Source organism: Sciurus carolinensis, chromosome X (assembly GCF_902686445.1).
Source record: "Sciurus carolinensis chromosome X, mSciCar1.2, whole genome shotgun sequence".
Lineage (NCBI taxonomy): Eukaryota > Metazoa > Chordata > Mammalia > Rodentia > Sciuridae > Sciurus > Sciurus carolinensis.
The window spans coordinates 96,361,683-96,382,636 of record NC_062232.1 but is presented as its reverse complement, the minus strand read 5'-3'; the positions used below and the strand labels follow the sequence as shown (position 1 = coordinate 96,382,636).

Sequence of the window (20,954 nt, the reverse complement as noted above, 5' to 3'; positions counted from 1 at the left end):
TGTGGAGATTCCTTAGAAAACTTGGAATGGAACCACCATTTGACCCAGCTATCCCACTCCTCGGCCTATACCCAAAGGACTTAAAATAAGCATACTACAGTGATGCAGCCACATCAATGTTCATAGCTGCTCAATTCACAATAGTTAGATTATGGAACCAACCTAGATGTCCTTCAATTGATGAATGGATAAAGACACTGTTGTAGATATACACAATGGAGTATTACTCAGCCATAAAGAATAATTATGGCATTTGCAGGCAAATGGATGGAGTTGGAGAATATCATGCTAAGTGAGATAAGTCAATCCCAAAAAACCAAAGAACGAATGATCTTTCTGATAAGCGGATGATGATACATATCAGGGGGTGGAAGGGAGGCAAGAATGGAAGAAGGATGGACTGTATAGAGGGAAAAGAGGGGTGGGAGTGGGTGGGGGGAAGGAAAATAACAGAATGAGACAAACATCATTATCCTATGTATGTGTATGATTACACAAATGGTACGACTCGACTTCATGTACAACCAGAGAAACAACAGTTATACTCTATTTGTGTACAATGAATAAAAATGAATAAAAATAAAAAGCTAAATAATATCCATTGTATATATACCACATTTTCTTTATCTATTCATCTGTTAGTGGACATCAGTGTTTCTATATTTTGGCTATTATGAATAATGCTGCAATGAATATAAATGCAGATCAATTCTCTCTCTCTCTCTCTCTCTCTCTCTCTCTCTCTCTCTCTCACATACTGATTTCATTTTGGTGGTTGTATACCCAGAAGAGGAATTGTTGGATCATATGGTGGTTCTATTTACAGTGTTTCAAAGAAACTTTATGATGTTTTCCATAATGGCCTTATTTATTTACATTCCTGCAATAGTGTATAAGGATTCACTTTTCTTCATGCCCTCCCCAATACTTGTTTTCATTTATCTTTTGGATAATAGCCATCCTAACATCCTGACAGATGGAAGGGGATATGTCATTGTGGTTTCAATTTGCTTCTCCTTGATGATCAGTGATGTTGAGCATTTTACAAATGTTAACCATTTTTATGTCTTCTTTGGGAAATGTCTACTCAGATCTTTTGCCCAATTTTTAATCAGGTTGGGAGGGTGTTTTGCTTTTGGGTTTTGTGAGTCATCTATATGTGTGCATATATAGAGAGAGATATATAGATATATATGATATTAACCCATAATTAGATATACTATAAAAGAACTACTGTGTTTTCCCTACAATGATTATGATTTATTTAAGAAATAATGCTATGGTTTGAATGTTTTGTTTTCAGATTTATAGAGACCAAAATCTGAGAAACATATGTAGGAATGGGTACTAAATATGTAGAATAATGGGAAAAGAACATGAAGTTCATCCAGTCTGAATTTATTTGGGCTCACTAAACAAAGAATCTGCTCTTAATGCTGTATCTTGAAGAATTGAAAAGTGTTTTAGCAGTTTTGTTGATTGGTTAGCTGAAACAGGGACCAAGAGATTATACACAGTAAACAAACTAAAAATGCCATACTTTGCCTTGGTTTATTGCAGAGGAAAGAATTTGAAGGCTCAGGGAGATTGGTTTGAAGTCTTTGGGAGAATGAATTTGTCATTTGAGAAGTCCTTACCCAGTCTCCTAGGGTCCAGAAGACATACATTTCACAACAACTGTAAGAATTAAACTTACTAGGGGAGCCTTAGCAGACTTGAAGATCTCAATCATTATTCTTCTCTGTAGTCCAGATCTTCCAAGGAGAACTACAATCACTAAATTGGAAAAGTTAAAGGCAATGGATCCCAGGATGGCAGAGGCCAAGGGACAACACTCAACCAGATGAGCAAATAATTCTGTGAGCCAATTTCTTATTTTAAAAATGATATAGATCCAGACATGATGTCACACACCTGTAATCTCAGCAACTGGGGAGACTAAGGCAGGAAGACTGCAAGTTTGAGGCCAACCTCAGCAATTTCACAAGTCCCTAAGCAACTTAACAAGACCCTATCTCAAAATAAAAAATAAAAAGGTCTGGGGATGTGACTCAATGGTAAAGTGGCCCTGGGTTCAATCCTCAGTACAAAAAATAAATTTATATATATATGCTGTTTCTCTTGAGAACCCTAATGTAATTCAAATAACCAGAATGAGGTACCCAAATTGTGCTGTGAATAATGCATAATTTTCCAATGAAGCACAAAAAATTTTCCCTACAATAATTATGATTTATTTAAGAAATAATGCTATGGTTTGAATGCTTTGTGCCCCCAAAATAAACTAAATCCCTAATGTTACAGTGTTAAGAGTTCATGGCCTTTGGGAGTTGATTAGCTTATGAGGACTCTGTCCTCATGAATGGGATTAATAAATTTATAAAAGAGTCTCGATGGAGCTCTTGGGCCCTTTCTACTATGTGAAGATCCAGGAAGAAGGTGTCATCTTCAAAGCAAGAAATAAGCCTTCACCAAGTACCAAGTCTAACAGAAGCTTGATTTTGGATTTCCCACCTTCCAGAACTGTGAGCAATCTCTGTTAAGTTTATGTTACCCATTCTAGGACATTTGTTAGAGCAGCCAGAATGGAATAAGATTCAACTCTTGGTCTTTTTACACCAGTACTGTTTGGCTTTATCAAACATCCCCACTAGAGGGAAGCATTTGCCTAGATTATCACAGATGTTTTATACCTACAGATTTCTATAACCTTGTGTTTTGTAAAACTGAAATAAAAGGATATGCTTTTTTATTCCAGAAGAACCCTTTATTTGACACTCTGCCCTTTCATATACATTCCTGTTAAGTTTCCATGCTATACAAGATCAATTTAGACTTCAAAAGACAGAAATGAAAGAATGTCTTCCTATCTTTACCCAGGGTTAAATAAAGAAGCTCATTTCACAGTGGCATTGATGTTGATAGGTTATTCTTTGGGGTGGGGCCCAGGTTTCTGAACAAGGCCCTCAACCCCCCGGGGCTTTGGAGGGACAATAAGACCCTTTGGGAAAAAAATGAACTTGTTTTCTGGTTTGCCATATATTAAAACATTAGGTACCCTCATCCAACATAGTTGCCAATAGGGGGTGTCCTTGAAGCAGATGTAGTGGGGTGTTCCTTTCTGTGTAACAGGGCAGCAGGGTTTCTAGACTGGGCCTGAGGGGTACTTCAAGGGACCCTTGGGAAATGATGATGTGGCCTACTATTTACCCCTTTTGAGATGAGCCAATTGACAGAAACTTCTCTTTTTTTTATTTGGTTTCTGTGTTATCTGGGATTGAATCCAGGGCTTCACACTGGCTAGGCAAGGGTTTTACCACTGAGTTACATCCCTAGTCCTCTGACTGGAATTTCTAAAATCCATAATATGTTAAAAGATCCTACTGGATTCAGTGTGAAGTTTCTGAGGCCAGGACCCCCCAGTTATCTCTCACAAAGTGAATAAATATGGTAGATAGAACTGGTTCAAGTGGCACATACCAGTACTCTCAGCTACTCAGGAGGCTGAGACAGAAGAACACTTGGGCCCAAGGGTTCAAGGCCTGCCTGGGCAACATAGCAAAACCCTTCTCTGTAAAGACAACAACAACAAATGGGTATAGAAATTCACTCCAATGTTGAGTTCAAAGATATCCCTCCCCCTCACTGAAGAGAGGCTGAAGCACAGCCTCTGCTTATTTGGATTTTTATGGCCTGGCTCAGAGCCTACTACAGTCTACTTATGGGGAATCTTGGGTGGAGTGGCCTATCCAGATAAGGCACCCCTGTAAACAAGAACTGGGCATCAGGATGCTGGGTCCATTCATGGTGAGCAACCACAGCAATATGACCTAAAGCAGTTTGCATTGTACCTGAATTTTCAATGAAATGTAGGAAAGCAACTAGGAATTTGGTGGTGCTCCCTTTTGGAAGTTCTCTTGTAATCCATGGCTTAGTGTAGACTCCTCTGGGTTGGAAAGAGGGGTTCATTGGGACTGTAATGTTTGTAAAATTTATAGACCAACTAAACCATTATTAATTTTGTGTAATAAAAGATGGGCCTCCTCCCAGGTGGTACCTTTACAGAGGGTCTTGGCAGTAATAACAGTTATGGAGCAACAAAGGGAAGGGGTGTTCTTGTACTCATCATTGGGCTGAGTTTCTATCCCCATCTTTATCCACATTGCAAGTACTTAATCGGCCTCCCTTGTAGGATAGCTCTGGGGGTCCTAGCCTCAGAAAATTTGCACTGAGTCCAGTAGGACTGTTAACAGATTATGGATTTTAGAATCTTTAGAAATTCCTGTCAGTTGGTACAGCTCATCAGGGGTAAACTGTAGTTCTGAACCAACCAGTTGTCTCCCTTTTGGCCTTTCTACTGAACAAAAATTTTGAGAAAATTTTGTTTTTCAACCATTAATTTCTATTCTCCATCTCTGTTTCCTTATGTCCCCCTGATGATTTAACCTTTCTAATGGTTAATAAAATTTAGGGATACTCTCTATGTTTGCCCACCTCCTAGGCAGCCACTTTCCTTTCCAGGGTATACTAGTTGACTTCCAAGTGAGTGGAGTCTGCATCCATCAAGACTTACCTAGTCCAATTAGGAGCATCATCAGAGTCAGATATCATTGTTAGACCCTAGAAGTGCTGGGTTGTTTTGCTCTCTTCAGGAGAAATTCTGTTAATGGCAACAGCAACACTTTAATAGAGACACTGTAAGTAGACTTGCTTCAAGAGGAGGGGGTCCCTCCACAGATTGGGTCAAGAAGAGCCAAGGAGGGTGGATCGGATCATAAGATTACTTCTTCTACCCCAGGTAATACTAAGGGCTAAAGGTTTCGAGGACATAATTTCTGTAGCAAGGGAAGAGGAAGACTTCCCCTTGTGACCACTAATGAAGAGGTCATATCCAAACTATGTACACCCTAACCCCAACAAGGGGAATAAACTTATAACCAAAAATCAATGGTGCTGCTCAGAGGGAAATATGATGAAGGCCTACAGTCTCTATGTTTTGACTTCCTCTTACTTCTGCCATCTTCATCCCTCCATCCTCTGGGTTATTGAGGGTCTAACTCCTGACCTGTGGTGCCAAAGAACTTGATAATCCAAACTAAAGGCTAAAATATCTCCTTCCCCTCCCCCTCCCAAGACCCCTAAGGAAGTTGGCAAAGTGTCAAAGAAATGTAAATCTCTATCCAGGGTCCCTGAGCTCTGTTGAAAGCAGCAGTTCATCAACATGTTAACACCCTAGTCTCACTCTTGGTAAGGGTTGGGGCCTTGCCAAATGATCCTACCACCAATGCACTACTAGGGGATGATCCAAACCCAGATGAGGTCAATTGGGACACTGTAAGAAGGTGTTGGTTGCTTACTGTCAAACAGGAAGAAGTCAGAGGCCACCACTTACAAGAAGGGTCACTTGGTAACACCAGGAGATCATCAGGTAAACATTCAAAGAAAGAAGGAAAAAATTAGCCACCAACAAATTTTCCTTTTAAAAAAAAAGATGGACAGATGTGGTGGCCTGCACCTGTAATCCCAGCTACTGGGGAGGCTAATGCAGGACAATCACTTGAGTCCAGAAATTCAAGTCAGTCTAGGCAACATAGATGCTGGGTAGTGGGGAGGTCACCCTTCCCCCAGACTCCTTGACTACCTGGAAAACCCTTTGGAATTAACTCCATGAACAAAAAGGGATTTCAGAGACTATGCAAATGGCCCTGATAACCATCATACATGAGAGAGGTTATTGGAAAGTTACTGCTTTCTATCTCTTTGACAGAATGTTCCTAAGAAAGTACAGGATCCAAAAACCAATGCATTTCAAACTTCACTCTCAGCACTAGAGGCTCTAGTCAACAAATGATCTTCCCTTCATGTTTATTATAAACTAATATGTATGCTCAACTAATGGGTGAAGAGAGGGATGGGGGGAGAGGGAGAAAGAGAGAGACTGACCCATAGGCCAATATTTTATTGGGAATTACCTAAGTAGGTTTCCTGGGGAGTGTCTTACTTACTGTATTTAAAGGAATGAAGCACAAATTCTGTGGGGGGTCACACTATAATTGAGTAGTGGTCACTATGGCATATATGCACAGTCCACATGGAGTATGGGGTCAGAGGGGTGAGTCAAGAAGATTATAATCTGTCTTATAGGAAGTTGGCTACCAGGATGCAGTTTATGAGGCAAATATCTATATCAACCATACTAGAAACTAGGAGGAAATATAATATTGAAAACTGTATCAAGGATGATGAAGCCCTGTTTCTGGTATAAGAAAGAAACATATTTAAAGTAGATGATGAGTCAGCATAAAATTATAAAAATTCACTATATTTGCTTTCCAAAATCTGTTCCTTATTCTCTAGTTGAAAGGGTGAGGAAACACTACTTTGTCAAGCTGACCCCCCTTTGCCTGCTAGATAAACACCCCAAGTGGAGAAGGGGGATACTGCTTCACAACATCAACTGACATATTTGTAATTTTATAATATCAAGGAATTTAAAAGTTAAAAACTCACCTGTCTATGCTTCTCCTGCAGGAAAAAGAATATACAAATGTTCATTATCTTTTTAACACCATGAAATGCAGATAAATTTATTGAGTGGTAGGTAAGCAGGAAGTCAGAAATGCATACATGAATTCAAAGCAAAGAGAATATCCTGAGAACTGTACTTAATTAGAACAGATCCCAGAAAGGCTGTCCAGAGAATGAAAATCAATGAAGCACAATGGCGAGGAAATAGAATGTGTTATTACAAATTATACATCAAAGCTACATAAACTGAACTGCCAAAATATACGACATTCATTCATGAGATCTTCCTGTTGCCAGGTATAAATATTTAAATGGTAAACTAAACCAAAAAATGAAATTGTCATTCTACTTTCCTTTATAGGAAATATACATGGATGAATCATTTCCCCATTTGGTGGGCTGGGTAAGTAATTTTTTATTAGAAAGTTAGTTCATAGTTAATGGGGACTGTGTTGACCTTTAAAATAAACATTTTTAAAAACACTGATGATAATTAAGCAAAATATACAGGAAAAAGGCACTTTATACACCACATCAAAATCCAATTAGGTTTGTGGTAATTCTTTGTGGTTATTTATTAGGACAGCTCTAGGAAAATGATATAATTGCCCTCATACAACATTATGGATGCCCCTTTGCCTTCTATATGAATCCCATATTCTCCATGGAGTTTCCAATTATTGACATACTATACTAAGAAAAGAATATAAGACAATGAACCGACAAAGAAAATCAAATGTTAGCAGTCATATTCTCTAACATTAACCTATACTTGTACACAACTGCAGAGTTATCCACACATGAAAGATCACCAATGACTAGAAAAACACTCTAAACTGTAGTCAAAGTTATGCCTTTGATCAACTAATTCTCAAGTTGTGCAGTTCAAAAATCTGTACATGAAGTTCAGGGTTTATACATTTATTTCAGCTTCATTTCATATGTTAGAACAAGCAACAATTCTGGAGTATGAGGCTCCCCCAACAAAGATGGTGTTAGAAAAGGAGGTCCTCGAACAAAGGTAGTAGTGTTAAGGGTGGTTTCCCATTTATTCCAGGTAAAAAAACTGGACAAAGAGAAACTCCTCTGCCTTCCATCCACCTGTAGATTCAATGAAGGAAATTCTGGAAGCTACGATGAACCTGTGGATCCACATTCCTATAATATAAGTGGTAAGAAACATGTTTGAATTGTTTCAATAATATACACAATCAGAATACATAACAGTGAATTTTTGTGATTGCTTTTGAGGTTATATGATTTTATTAATTTATAAATATTCAAATAAATAATAGTAAATGTAAAAGAATTAGATATTGATAAGCATTTCAAGTTCTGCACAGTAACTATTTCTGCTAAAAATTTAATGCAAGGAAAGTTGGCAACCTCATCAAAGGTGTTATTGAACTACTATTCCAAAATAATGAAAAATTAGATTTCATGATAAATAGAAGCAAATACATGTTCTAAATGGTTTGGGCCTCTTTGATTAGTTGATTCAAATTTGGAGAATTAATACAAGGTCATGGGTTTCACCCTCTGGAGGGCAATTAGCTTTGTACAGAGTATGTCTCATTGCACTGTTAACTCAGCCATCTTCTAATACCAACAGTTAACAATAAGAAACAACCATTTGTATAGCAATATATCCTTATCAAAATTTTTAGATCTATTATCCCTTTTTGGTCCTTATTATAACTTTATAAAATAGGTAGCAAAAGTAGTTTAATTTCATTTTGTATAGATGAGGAAACTGAAATTCCTTAAGTTTAAGTAACTGATGGAAGGTCATGAAGTTAGTGTAAGAATTCAATTTTCTTTCTACCTGAATAAATGTTATTTTTCATGAGCTGGGGACAAAACCTGGGGAAATGTCCTTATTTGGGGCATAATAAAATGAAAAATAACTTCTCAGAGATGTGAAAAGGGAAGCAAATAGAAAGGAAAAATTAAATCTTAATTGAAGAAAATAATCAAATATAAATATAGTGAAGCAGTGTGAGGCTAGGAGATGGCCACCAGATTAAGTCACCCGGAGTTCACTGTTGATTATTAACACAATTCTTTAGTAGAATGATGGCAACATGGTGAGCAATCACTATGTTGACAATAGTACTACTTCTGCTAAAACTCTGCTAGGAAAGTTGGCATCCTCAAAAGCCTTGTTAAACACTATTCCAAAATAATGGAAAATTATAGGGCTGGGGAGGTAGCTCAGTGATAGAGTGCTTGTCCAGCCATGTGCAAGTTTCTGAGTACAATTCCCAATGCCACAATCAATTAAAAAATTAGACTTTTTTTGGTACCAGGGATTGAACCCAGGGACACTTAACCACTAAGCCACATCCCCAGCCCTTTTTATATTTTATTTTGAGACAGGGTCTTGCTAAGTTGCTTAGGGCCTCACTATATTGCTGAGGCTGGCTTTATTCACCATCCTCCTCCCTCAGCCTTCTGATTTGCTGGGATTACAGGTGTGCACCACTGTGCCAGGCTCTGAGAAATCAGACTTTATGATAAACATACACAAAAATGTGTTCTATATGGCCTGGGCCTTGTATATACAATGTTTTAAGATGTAATGTTCATTTTCTACATATTCCCTCCATATATAATCTGTCCTGAGGAGAATACTTAAGCAGTTCTGAAGTATAGACCACCTAGTTAAATTTTTAAGTATGCATGGGAGCTTTAGTCAAACAGAATATAAGTGGAAATGTAAAGTTTATAGGTTTGACCTAATGGTAGTCAAGATTACAGAGGTCTACAAAAGCTTTGAGGATCTTTTAGATGAGTGAAGGTTTTCTTCATGAAAGGAAATATAGTTGTGATGATTAATTTTATGTGTCAACTTGACTGAGCTGTGGGGTTCCTGGGCATTTTTTTTAAGTGAGTGTGTGTGTATATCTCAGATATCTTTGTTTTCTTCCCTCTTATTTCCTTATCAGGTAACTTAAGGTGTACTCACTTTTTATCATAGTATTTAAGTATTGTTCATGTTAAATCATGGTATTCAAATTATAGAACATTAAGGAAAAGAATAAACATGACTGAAAGACTACCTCCTTTTCATGGTTTTTGTTTATACACAGAATATTTATTCAATGTTAGACAAAATTATGACCTTGTTATTATCTTTATTTAGAAATTAAGTATTAAGTATATGTATATACCTACCAAGTTCATAAGAGGTGGACTTGGGATGCTTAATTTTATGTGAACTTGACTTGGCCATGGAATGTCAGGGTATGTGGTCATAAATTATTCTGAGTGTTTGTGGATGATATCAACATTTAAACTGGTATACTAAGTAAAGCAGTTGGTTCTCCCTAATGTGGGATAAATCTCATCCAATTAGTTGAAGGCCTGAATAGAACAAAAATCTAGATTCTCCCCTCATAAGAGAAAAGTCTTCCTGCCTGACTGCCTTCAAATTGGGGCATCAGCTTTTCCCCAGCCTCTGGACTCAAACTGAAACACTGGCTCATTCTGGGTCTAGGCCATGCAAACCTTCAGATGACCTGATACAGAACTAAAGCATCCAGGTTCTCCTAGGCCTCTAGCTTCCTAAGTCACATTGCAGATCTTAGCACTTAACCTTAACCTTATTCTCAATATGTGTATGTGTGTGTGTTCTCTTAATCATGTAACTTAAGATGCACGACTATATCATAGTATTTAAGTATACAAATCAAATTTGCAGAGTGATTTAAATTTAAAGGTAAATTGCCAGAAAGCCCAATTCTGGTCATACATTCCTTTACATCATGTCAGATTACCTGGACTTGGTGTTACAGGAATTCTATTCCAATTTCTTCGATTTCTCTTTCTTTTCTGGCTTCTTTTCTTGCTTTTATATCTCGGCTTTGAATTCTTCATTATCTGCAATAATCATCACCATAAATGAACACTTAATAATGTAGTTTCTAGGGGCTGGAGCTGGAGCTCAGTGGCAGAGCGCTTGCCTAGCAAATGTGAAGCACTGGGTTCCATCCTCAGCACCACATTAAAATAGACAAATAAAATAAAGGCATGCTGTCCATCTATAACTACAAATTTTTTTAAATAATGTAGTTTCCAGAAAACTTTAAACAAAATTATAGGTGAAATAAATAGAACATTTTTTCATTTCATGGATTCCCAGGACTTTAGCCATGACTATTTTCAAGATATTAAGCACCTCTGTAGGAGTGGAGCTACTGTTAGTATTTTAGTAGTAGTAATGAAGAAATATGCCTTGGTCCATAGCAAGGAAACCTATTCTTACACCTGGGGGAGAATACAATAAAAAGAATAGGTGGATGAAGGAGTTTATCTTAACTATCATGGGCATCGTTACTGGTTTGCTGTTAAAAATTAAATTTTAATAACTGATCTGTTTTTAATGTTATACACCTTATATTTAAGTTAAATAAATTAGAAAATGAAACCTAATAATAAACCATCAAGTAGGTTCAATTTCTCAACTGTATTTAATCTTGAAAAGAGATTGCACCTTCTGAAACACTGAATTTAATGCATGTTAATACAAAAGTATTCTATGGAACCCTTATAATTATCTAGCAATCAAAGAGCTGCTCCTCAAAATCAGATGTTAGAATGATATATGCCATAATGACATTCTCCTTGAAGCAGCTAACCAAAACACATGTATAAAATGTTATAAGATTAATTTTTCTGTGATTCTAGATTATATTATCCTGAGGGTAACACTGTGTCTTTCCCATATTTGTATCTTGTAAAGTGTCTTACACATAAGACACCTAAGATGTATTTGTTGAATGAATAAATGAAGGTCCTTAATCAACTTACTCCAAAAAACAATGTTATGAGAGGGAATTCAAAGAAGGTACAATACTGTGCTCTGCTAGAGACCATGTCATGGTAAACATTCTTCTGCAGTGTCCAGCCACAGCTCCTACCTCAACCAAGTCTCTAAACAGTGCAAACAAACCTGAACACTTAGAGAGAACACTGTTTAAGTTCAGTTGAAGAGAGATATTGTTAACATCTTACTTGCCCTTGGTTGTCAATGTTACCTTGTGATTCTAGAAGACTATACACAAATCCCAAAGATGTTCCTCCTGTTTATCAGAGTGATAGATCTCTTTGTCCAGGATTGTCTTTTGAGTATGTGGAACAACAAAAAGTGCTTCCAGCTTTTCAGCATTGGTGAGGCAGGAGAGATCTGGCCCTGCCAAGGCTATCAGATCTCATTGTCCTCCTCAGCCCCATCCTCTCAATAAAATGATTTGATGCCCCCCAAAGTGCTTTCGCTGTTGATTCTCTTCAATATGTATCTGACCTTTATAAATTATAAAAGTCTTTCATATCCAAGTCTGAAGGAAGAGTGGGTAAGCAAACTGGTTAATAAGTATCTGGACTCAAATTTGAAATACTTGTTTTATTTATTAATACTGAAGTCCCTGGGAAATATTCCAGGTTAGCTGATCCAAATCTTCTGTACTCTCTTACTATAAATTTTAAACCCACCTCAGGGCCTTCACGGCCAGTGAATGACCTTGTATGCTAGTTCACTGAAAAGATGGAGATCCTCCAATGCAAGCTTGTCTGACTGTAGGACTATCTATGTGAAGACTTCGCTGAATATGCACTCCCATCTCCCCTCCCTAAAGTTAGTTTCTCCTCATGTGCTCTTTGAGCTTCATGCTTACACAAGCATGCTATCCAGTTTGCTTCTGTAAATGGTTCATTGGTACTTTTGCAAAGAGGCTCACAATTCTAATTTAAATTCAGCTATCCAAAATTTCATTCATTTTCTCTCTGGATTCTATAAAACCTTATGATAACATTTTTCTCTTGTTTGTGGAAGGGTAAGAACAAGGCAACCAACCTAGTTTTCAGCTGGCTAACAGGAAATGACTTGAATCAGAATCACACACGTCTGAACTGTATGAGATGAGGGAGGCCTTAAAATTCACTAATCCTATACACTCCTTTTAAGGATGATGAATCTCAGATCCAAGGGGTAGAAGTGATTTAAAGCCATAGTCAATGAGTAGCAAAACTGAGATCAGAACTTAGAACTACTGCCAGGCGTGGTGATGCACACCTGTAATCCCAGTGATTCGGGAGGCTGAGACAGGAGGATCACAAGTTCAAAGCCAGCCTCAGCAACTTAGGGGGACCTCGTCTCAAAATAAAAATTAAAAAGGGTTGTGGATGTGTCTGAGTGATTAAGTACAACTGGGTTCAATTCTTGGTACCAAAAAATTTTTTTTGAAATCTTCTAAAAAGAAAGGATATGTGATATTAAAGTATTTGAAAACCAAATATATCTAATACTAATAGCCTTACCTCTTGAAAATTGTACTCCTTCTTGTTTATGACTTCCTTCAACTTTTGTTAATGCACACAAGACTCTATTGAAAGTTGAAACAATATATATATATATATATTAGATAATTACCATATTTCAGGCTGTAATTTTTTTCAGCACTGGGGACTGAATCCAGGGGTGCTGCTCTAACATTAGTTATATCTCCAACCTTTTTTATCTTTTTTGTTTTAAAACAGGACCTTGCTAAGTCACTGAAGTTGGCCTCAAACTCATGATCCTCCTGCCTCAGCCTCCTGAGTTGCTGGGATTACAAGTGTGCACCACTGCACTCAAGAGGCTGAGGCAGGAGGATTTCAAGTTCAAGATCAGCTTCAGCAACTTGGCAAGGCCCTAAGCAATTAAGGGAGACCCTGTCTTAAAATAAAATATAAAAAGGGCTGGGGATGTGGCTCAGTGGTTAAGTGCCCCTGGGTTCAATCCCTGGTATAAAAATAAAACAAAAAACAAAACCTGATTAGCTAGGGCAAAGTAGCTAAGGAGGAAAACTGAGTGGTGATGGCAAAATATAACCAGATCTTGTCGATTGTTGGCCGTGGTGTGTCATTATTTTAAATTCTAATTTAAAGGGAAAATACTGAAGAGTTTTAGGCAGGGAACTGATATGATTTGAACAACAGATGACACTAGAATCACAGATGTATGAAACTGGAAGAAACACCATGCCCCTTAAGTCTGGGTATTCAAAACCAAGAATGGTTTCTTTGAAATTCCTGAATTTTTGTGTGTATGTCAACATGTGCTTTCATAAAAATAAAATTTCCACACCATTTATCAGCTTCTCAAAAAGGTCCTTGGTCAAAATATTTTAAGAAACATTTGACTCTCCTGTTAGTTGAGGAAATTTAAACTAAGTAAAATGATTGGCTCAACATCAGAGATGATGTCACAATGGGTTTATAATGCTAAACACCCTCTCTCACCTGGCCCCTTACCTGTCCTTACACTGATGGTTTTGATTAACAGAGAAGAATCATAAGGATATGGCACACAGTACAAAAGGTCAGTGATGGCTGAACCTTAAGCCAACTAACCCAAGTCACCAAGAGAGTGTGTGTCAACCTTGTGATTCATAAGAGTATAAACCAATATAAAGATTTAAAGGTAGTTTCTTATGACTCCCTCATCAAACTTGACTAAGCTTTCAAAATCATCTATAATAAGTATATATTGATATTAAAATCACAAAAAATGATATATCATAAATAAGTCATTCACTTTGAAAGTATTACTTTAAGCTGGTCCTGTGTGTGTGGTCATAATATTTTAAGAAACATTTGACTCTCCGTTAGTTGAGGAAATTGAAACTAAGTAAAATTATTGACTCAACATCAGAGATGATGTCACAATGGGTTTTTGATGCTAACCACCCTTTCTCACCTGGCCCCTTACCTGTCCTTACACTAATGGTTTTGATTGATTAATAGAGCAGAATCATAAGAATATGGCACACAGTACAAAAGGCCAATGATGGCTGAACCTTAAGCCAACTAACCCAAGTCACCAAGAGAGTGTGTGTCAACCTTGTGATCCATAAGAGTATAAACTAATATAAAGATTTAAAGGTAGTTTCTTATGACTCCCTCATCAAACTTGACTAAGCTTTCAAAATCATCTACAATAAGTATATATTGATATTAAAATCACAAAAAATGATATATCATAAATAAGTCATTCACTTTGAAAATATTACTTTAAGCTGGCCCTGTGTGTGCTATGGAGAAGAGAATATATGATTGGGATTGGACATCTCTAGGTTTCTCCCTTTAAAGACATGACAAATGAGTTCACACTTGATCCCTCACAACAGCTATTTCAGTTAGGTGTAGATAAAACTACTTACCTAGAAGGGCGAGGACATTTCACAAGGGAAGTCTCACATCAGCCTTCAAAGATTTCAATGTAGGATGATAGAAGACCCTTCATCAGCAATCCAGAGGACACATAAGATCACCTCAAATTCTTTCCTAGCTCTAAGGCTTCATATCTGGCTGTAATAAACCTCTAAAGGTCTTAGGGTACTGAAATGGCCCTGTCTTTCTTTACTCCATGTTGAGCTCTAAGAACAAAGTTATGGTACTGACTGAAGCCTAATGGACACACTATTCCTACCAACCCTCCATGGAACCAGTATAAACTGGATTAAAACATTTCAGAAAGTCTTGCTTCTAAAAATCAAGGTATTCAGCTCTTGTAAAATAATGGTTTTGAGCTTAAACTGATCAGGGGTGTTGGAACTTACCAAATTAAGTTGATCTTTCCAGTCACACAGAGAAGATTCTCGCCATCATCATAATTAACAGTAATAGCTATTGATTATACATGGACACAGTGCCTACACCAATACTAACAAAGGAAATTCAGTGAGAGACCTACCTTTAAACAGGAGGGTATTGTACAGAAGTGGTACAACAATCAAAACTACAACTGAGAATTGTATTACATACCTATCAGATGCTGTGAAATCAGCATCCAATTTTCATCTGCTTGAAGTGAGTCCAAACCACTGCAGGGTGGCAGTAGCTGTAAATCACACTCTGATGTGTTTACAATACTGTGACCTGAAAAAGAAAACAAGTATTATTAAATACCTAAGCCACAAATACAAACCAATTTTCCAAAGTAGGAATTCAGTATTTTTCAAAAAACTCAGTCTTTTTAAAACTATTTAACAACCACCACCACCACCCAGAACCCTGCTTGCCACTACAGACCCTCAGGAGAAATAACCTCAGCCTAGAGATGCTCTGGATTTTATAGCAAGGAGCCCATTGTGATGTAATCCACTGTGACCACTTAGTGACTTCACCCTGTATTCTCCTGGCAGTCAAGTTTATGGTCAAAGTACAGATCAGCCTTTTCTGCTCCCTTAAGTCATGTCCCTGAAGTCAATGAAATAGATAGCCTTTTAGCCCTACATCCACAGATACAGAAATGCCCTCCCACTCCTAACTTATTGATCCCAATAATAGTTGCTATCCCTGTACCAGGTGTCAAGCACCAGTTTGGATTTTGTACAGTACTGTTACTAGAGCAGATGTAAATGATGGGTTGGAGGTACAGCTCAGTGGTAGAGCACTTCCCTAACATTCACGAGACCCTGGGTTTCATCCCTAGCACCACACACACACACAGTAACAACAGCTTACAACACTGAAGTAAGCCACTTAAGTGAGAGGCTAATGGAAGGATCTGCTTATACATGCATTCCAAAAAGATTCAATTTTTAGAAACATACACACTTACTGTGTGTGTCTATAGCCTCAATGTGTTCAGAGTGTCCAGGGTCTTAAATCATGCCCACACTGTGAACCTTCCTGGAAATTCTGAACTTATCCTGATCAATCTCTACTGCCAAACAATGACAACAAAATAGTGCTTCTTGTATCAAAATAGGAGGGCAATGCTCTCTATCAATAATAAAGGGGAAAATTTGTAGAAAGCACAGGCAGTGCCTGTCATTGCAACTTTCATCCCCAGATCTCCAACTCTGTTACCTCCCTCAGGTCTTTACTCTGGTGTGGCCTTCTCAGTCAGGTCTTTGATATCCTATAGGGTGTATTGGTATCTTATTGACTCTATTTTCTTAATCTCCCCTACTAGAATGTGAAGCCCATTTGAGCAGTGACTGTTTTGTCTCTTTCATGGTTGTACTTCCAGCATGAAGATATCTCACACATAGTAAGTGCTCAATAAATGTTTGTTAAAGGAATGAATGTCATGTTTGGCAAAAGAAAACCTTAGTGTTGATATCATTCCCAGAAATGACCCTGTTAACACTACCATGTACTTCTTTCAGAATTTCCTTCCACATATTTATACTCTGGTATGAGTTATTAAAAATGAATGCCATATCCCTCAAAAGGTGTTGAATAATTTTACAGTTCTGGAAAAGAATGATCTGATTCTATTCCTACGTGGAGACACACCCAACCAACACCCCCAGTCCTATTTTTTATTTTTGAGATAGGGTCTTGTTGCATTGCCCAGGCTGACCTTGAACTTTCGATCCTCCTGCCTCAGCGTCATAAGTAGCTGGGATTACAGGTGAGTTCCATCATGCCCTGCTAATAATCAACTCTTTCATTCATATTTGTCAGTAATGTATTCAGATTACTACTCTCAACTGTTCTTGTTTACTCTTTATCATGGATACTTTAAAACAAAGTCAATAAAACAACATATGGAAAATTCCATGTGCCCACCAACCAGCTTCAACAGTAATGAATATCCATCCAATTATGTTTCATTTGCTATTTTTTACTGGTGTATTTCAAAGTATATTCCAAGTATCATATGACTTTATGCATGAAATCTAAAAAACTATGCAATCCATAGCATATGTACAGACTTGGGAAAAAAACAAACAAAATACCCTCATGGCATCAAACAAAAATTACAATTACTCTCTAATGGTACATGAAAACACAAATGCCCAATTTCCCTGTTTGAAATAAATATACCTCTTAAATTTGATTTGTACTTATTAGGACCCAAAGAAGTATTACACGTAGTATTGATTCAAATATCTCCCATTCCTCTTTTAATACATAACAGCCCCCTGATTTTCCATTCCTTTGATGAGAGACTGGCTTATTATTTGTCCTGTAAATATTCACTTTCTTACATTTCATTGTAGAGTGTTTTACATCCTTGTGCAAAACATGTTCCTTCATGAACAGAAGCTCTTGAAGTTCAATCTATGGATTGGTTAAACCGAGGTGCAATTTTGGGCAAGAATAATCAGAGTAGATGTTTTGTATTCCAGTTGCATTATATCACACTCAAAACATATATTTTGTACATTTTTGCTGTACAATATTTTGTACATTTTTGCCACAATATTCTCACATTGATTCACTCATGTGTAATTTCCCATCAATATTTTTCCTAAATGTTGTTATCAAACTTATGTGCTAATTATCTTATTTTTATTATTGATATACAATTCACACACCATATAGTTTGCCCTCGTAAAGTGTAGGCATGTCACTGTTTTTTAGCATGTTCACATGTGCATCCTTACCACAATCAATTTTAGAACATTTTTTATCACCTCCAAAAGAAAGACTATGTATTAGCAGTCATTCTTCATTCCTTCCTCTCCTAGCTTTTGGCAACTACTAAACCACTTTTTTGTCTATAGGCTGGGGATATAGCTCAGTTGGTAGAGTGCTTGCCTCAAAAGCACAAGGCCCTGGGTTCAATCCCCAGCACTGCAAAAAAAAAAAAAAAAAAAAAAAAAAAAAAGTCCGTGTATAGGTTTGCCTACTCTGGATATTTCATGTGAATGCCATCATGCAATATGCATTCTTTTGTGTGTCTAGTGTCTTTAACATATTATAATATTTTCATGGTTAATCCATGTCGTGTCATGAATCTATCCCTGTTATGGCTAAATAATAATTCAAGGTGATTTGTGTGTGGTATTGGGAATCAAATTCAGGACCACTCAGGCAAGTGCTCTACTACTGAGCTACATCCCCAGCCCAAAATAATGTTTCATGGTACGAACATACCACATTTTGTTAAACATTTATCTGCTGACAAATGTGTTGTTTCTGCTTTGGGGCCTTATGAATAATGCTGCCATAAACATTCGAGTTTTTGTTTGAATGTCCACTTTCAATTTTCTTGGTTGTATAACTAGAATTGGGATAATGTGGTAACATGTTAACTTTTAATGGAAGCACCAAACTGCTTCCCACAGTGTTTGCATCATTTTTATTTCTCACAGCAGTGTATGAGAATTCCAAAATTTCTCTAAAATCTCAACACACTTGTTGTTTTCTATTCTATTTTATTGTAGCTATCTGATTGGCTGTGAAGTGATATCCACTTATGGTTTTGATTTGTATTTTTTTTAATATTTTAAGTTGTAGATGGACACAATGCCTTTATTTTTATGTGGTGCTGAGGATCAAACCCAGCGCCTCACACATACTAGGCAAGTGCTCTACCACTGAGCTACAACCCCATCTCTGATTTGTATTTCTCTAATGACTAGTAATGTTGAGTACCTTTCCTTGTATAGAGAAAGCAAAAGTATTTGCATCCTAGGAGCATTGTACATGTGAATTCACCATGATTCACCTTGGCAAAATTATTTAACCTCTGTGAATCTTTCCTAGCACAATGAGTTAGTTAACTAAATCTGTCAGTGCAGGGAATGGAGACAGAAAAATGGCTTTGACTTGGTTCTTTTTGTAGGGGAATGGCCATTACTTCCTAATGTGAAGGAGGAGGGAAAACAGGGAGAAATTCCAGAAAAGGAGCCCTGAGATTCACAGCCCGGGTCTTTGAGGTTTAATTCCCTGTGTGGGGAGTTGGAAACTCTTTTCCTTTCTTACCTCCTATAAGGTGGAGTTTTAACTTCTTCCCCAACCCACCCCTCACCAGAAGACAGCTGGGATTTATGAGATTTCTTATATTGACCTAAAATGTAAAAAGTTACCTGGCAAGGGTAATAACCTCAAGGCCTTCATTTTCCTCCTTCTCTTGATCTGATCATTTCCACCAACCTTTGGAAAGGATAAGAAAAAAGGGAAAGGGTAAGAAAAAATGGCTATGAATTAGAGCTGAGCCCAAGGCTGGAAGTAGCAGTCAGCAGGTGGTCTTGGGGGTGTGTGTTTCAGATGCTGATCAGCTGCAGAGTTGGTGGAGAGAGGGATGGAGGCAGGAAGTAAGGAGGAGTTACAGGCAATCAATGCCCAGGTGTGCTGCTCTGGAGGTTGATGCAGAGGCTATGGGTTTCTTTAAAAATGGTTACAAAGGACATGAGCATGGACATGAGCAGGTGTGATTCCTGTTTTCTTCTGTAAGGTATCTGCATTTGTGGAAATTATTTTTCTTAAAAAAAAAAAATAAAAGGTGGGGAGCCTGGTGCAGTGGCACTGCCCTGTAATTCTAGCCACTCAAGAGACTGAGGCAGGAGGATCACAAGTTCCTGACCAGTCCGGGCAACTTAGAGACCACCTGTCTTGAAATTTAAAAAAGAGGGAGGGAAGAAAGGAACTGGGATATAGCTCAGTGGTAGAGCACTTGCCTAGCCTGCACCTAAGGCCTGAATTCAATTCCCATTACAGTCTAAAAACAAAAAAATAGTAAAAGTCAAGGACTAACAACAAGGAAAATATCTTGGAGGTCAATTGTTTAGTAACCAAATAGCCCTAGGCTACACAGAGCCTAGAGAGCTCTGCACATAACAGTTTTAACGGACTTTATTTGCATTTCTTTCCCTCCCTCCACCACACCCACTCCTCTTAGAGATCTTAGTGCTGGGAGGATACAAGCCCGATTCAACAATCCTCTTAGTGTGGGGGTCATCGTGGGCTATCTTCCGTTTTCTTATATACACTTACAGGTGGAAGAGGAGGTATTCCTTTTTCAAAATAAAGGAAAGTAGACACAATGGCCAGGCGGTGTGCACTCCACCTGCAGCAGCCCCTGGAAGGCCTCAGAAAAGGTGCTGGTCCCCATAAAGAGCGGAAGGTGACAGCGCTGGGAGTGCCTGGTCTTAGGAACTAGCTTCTCAGCTGTGAGGTACCAATTAAAGTTTTAATAACCTTAGGTATACGAATCATAAACTTAGAACATCATTTGAAAGGGTACTTTTTGTGGTACTAGCGATTGAACCCAAGGGTGCTCTACCTCTGAGCTACATCCCCAGCACTCTCCCAGCCCCCCTTTTTTGAGACAGGGTCTCACTAAATTGCTGAGGCCATCTCAAACTTGCGATCCTTCTGCCTCAGCCTTCCGAGTTGCTGGGATTACAGGTGTGCACCATATCCCGCTGAAAAGGTACTCACTTAAACTTTTTCTCCAAATATTTTTGTGAATGTTGATTGGTAAATCTAAGATTTTGTTGTTCCTTCAGTCATCTTCTGCCTTCTTCCCAACAGGCAACTTACTCAAAGGAGACAAATAGGTTATCCTGAGCAACTAGCAACTATGAGATAGTTCCCACCTGACTTTCCCAGGCCCCCCTTTCCCCTCCCTTCAGGCATCTTGTTAGGAGGTTCCACTCCGCCCCTAGGCGGGGCCGACATCTGAAACCCGAATTCCCAAT

General features: G+C 37.9%; 1 long non-coding RNA gene across 1 annotated transcript; it reads right to left on the bottom strand.

The window, feature by feature from the left end:
• Positions 1 to 6,695: 6,695 nt before the first annotated feature.
• LOC124972687 (uncharacterized) lies at positions 6,696 to 20,827 on the bottom strand. The gene is made up of 5 exons (XR_007106489.1): positions 20,695 to 20,827; positions 19,341 to 19,407; positions 15,334 to 15,447; positions 10,308 to 10,410; positions 6,696 to 7,686 (listed from the first exon to the last, which is right to left on the bottom strand). It is a non-coding gene; the product is annotated as an uncharacterized LOC124972687 (long non-coding RNA).
• Between the last annotated feature and the right edge of the window lie 127 nt (positions 20,828 to 20,954).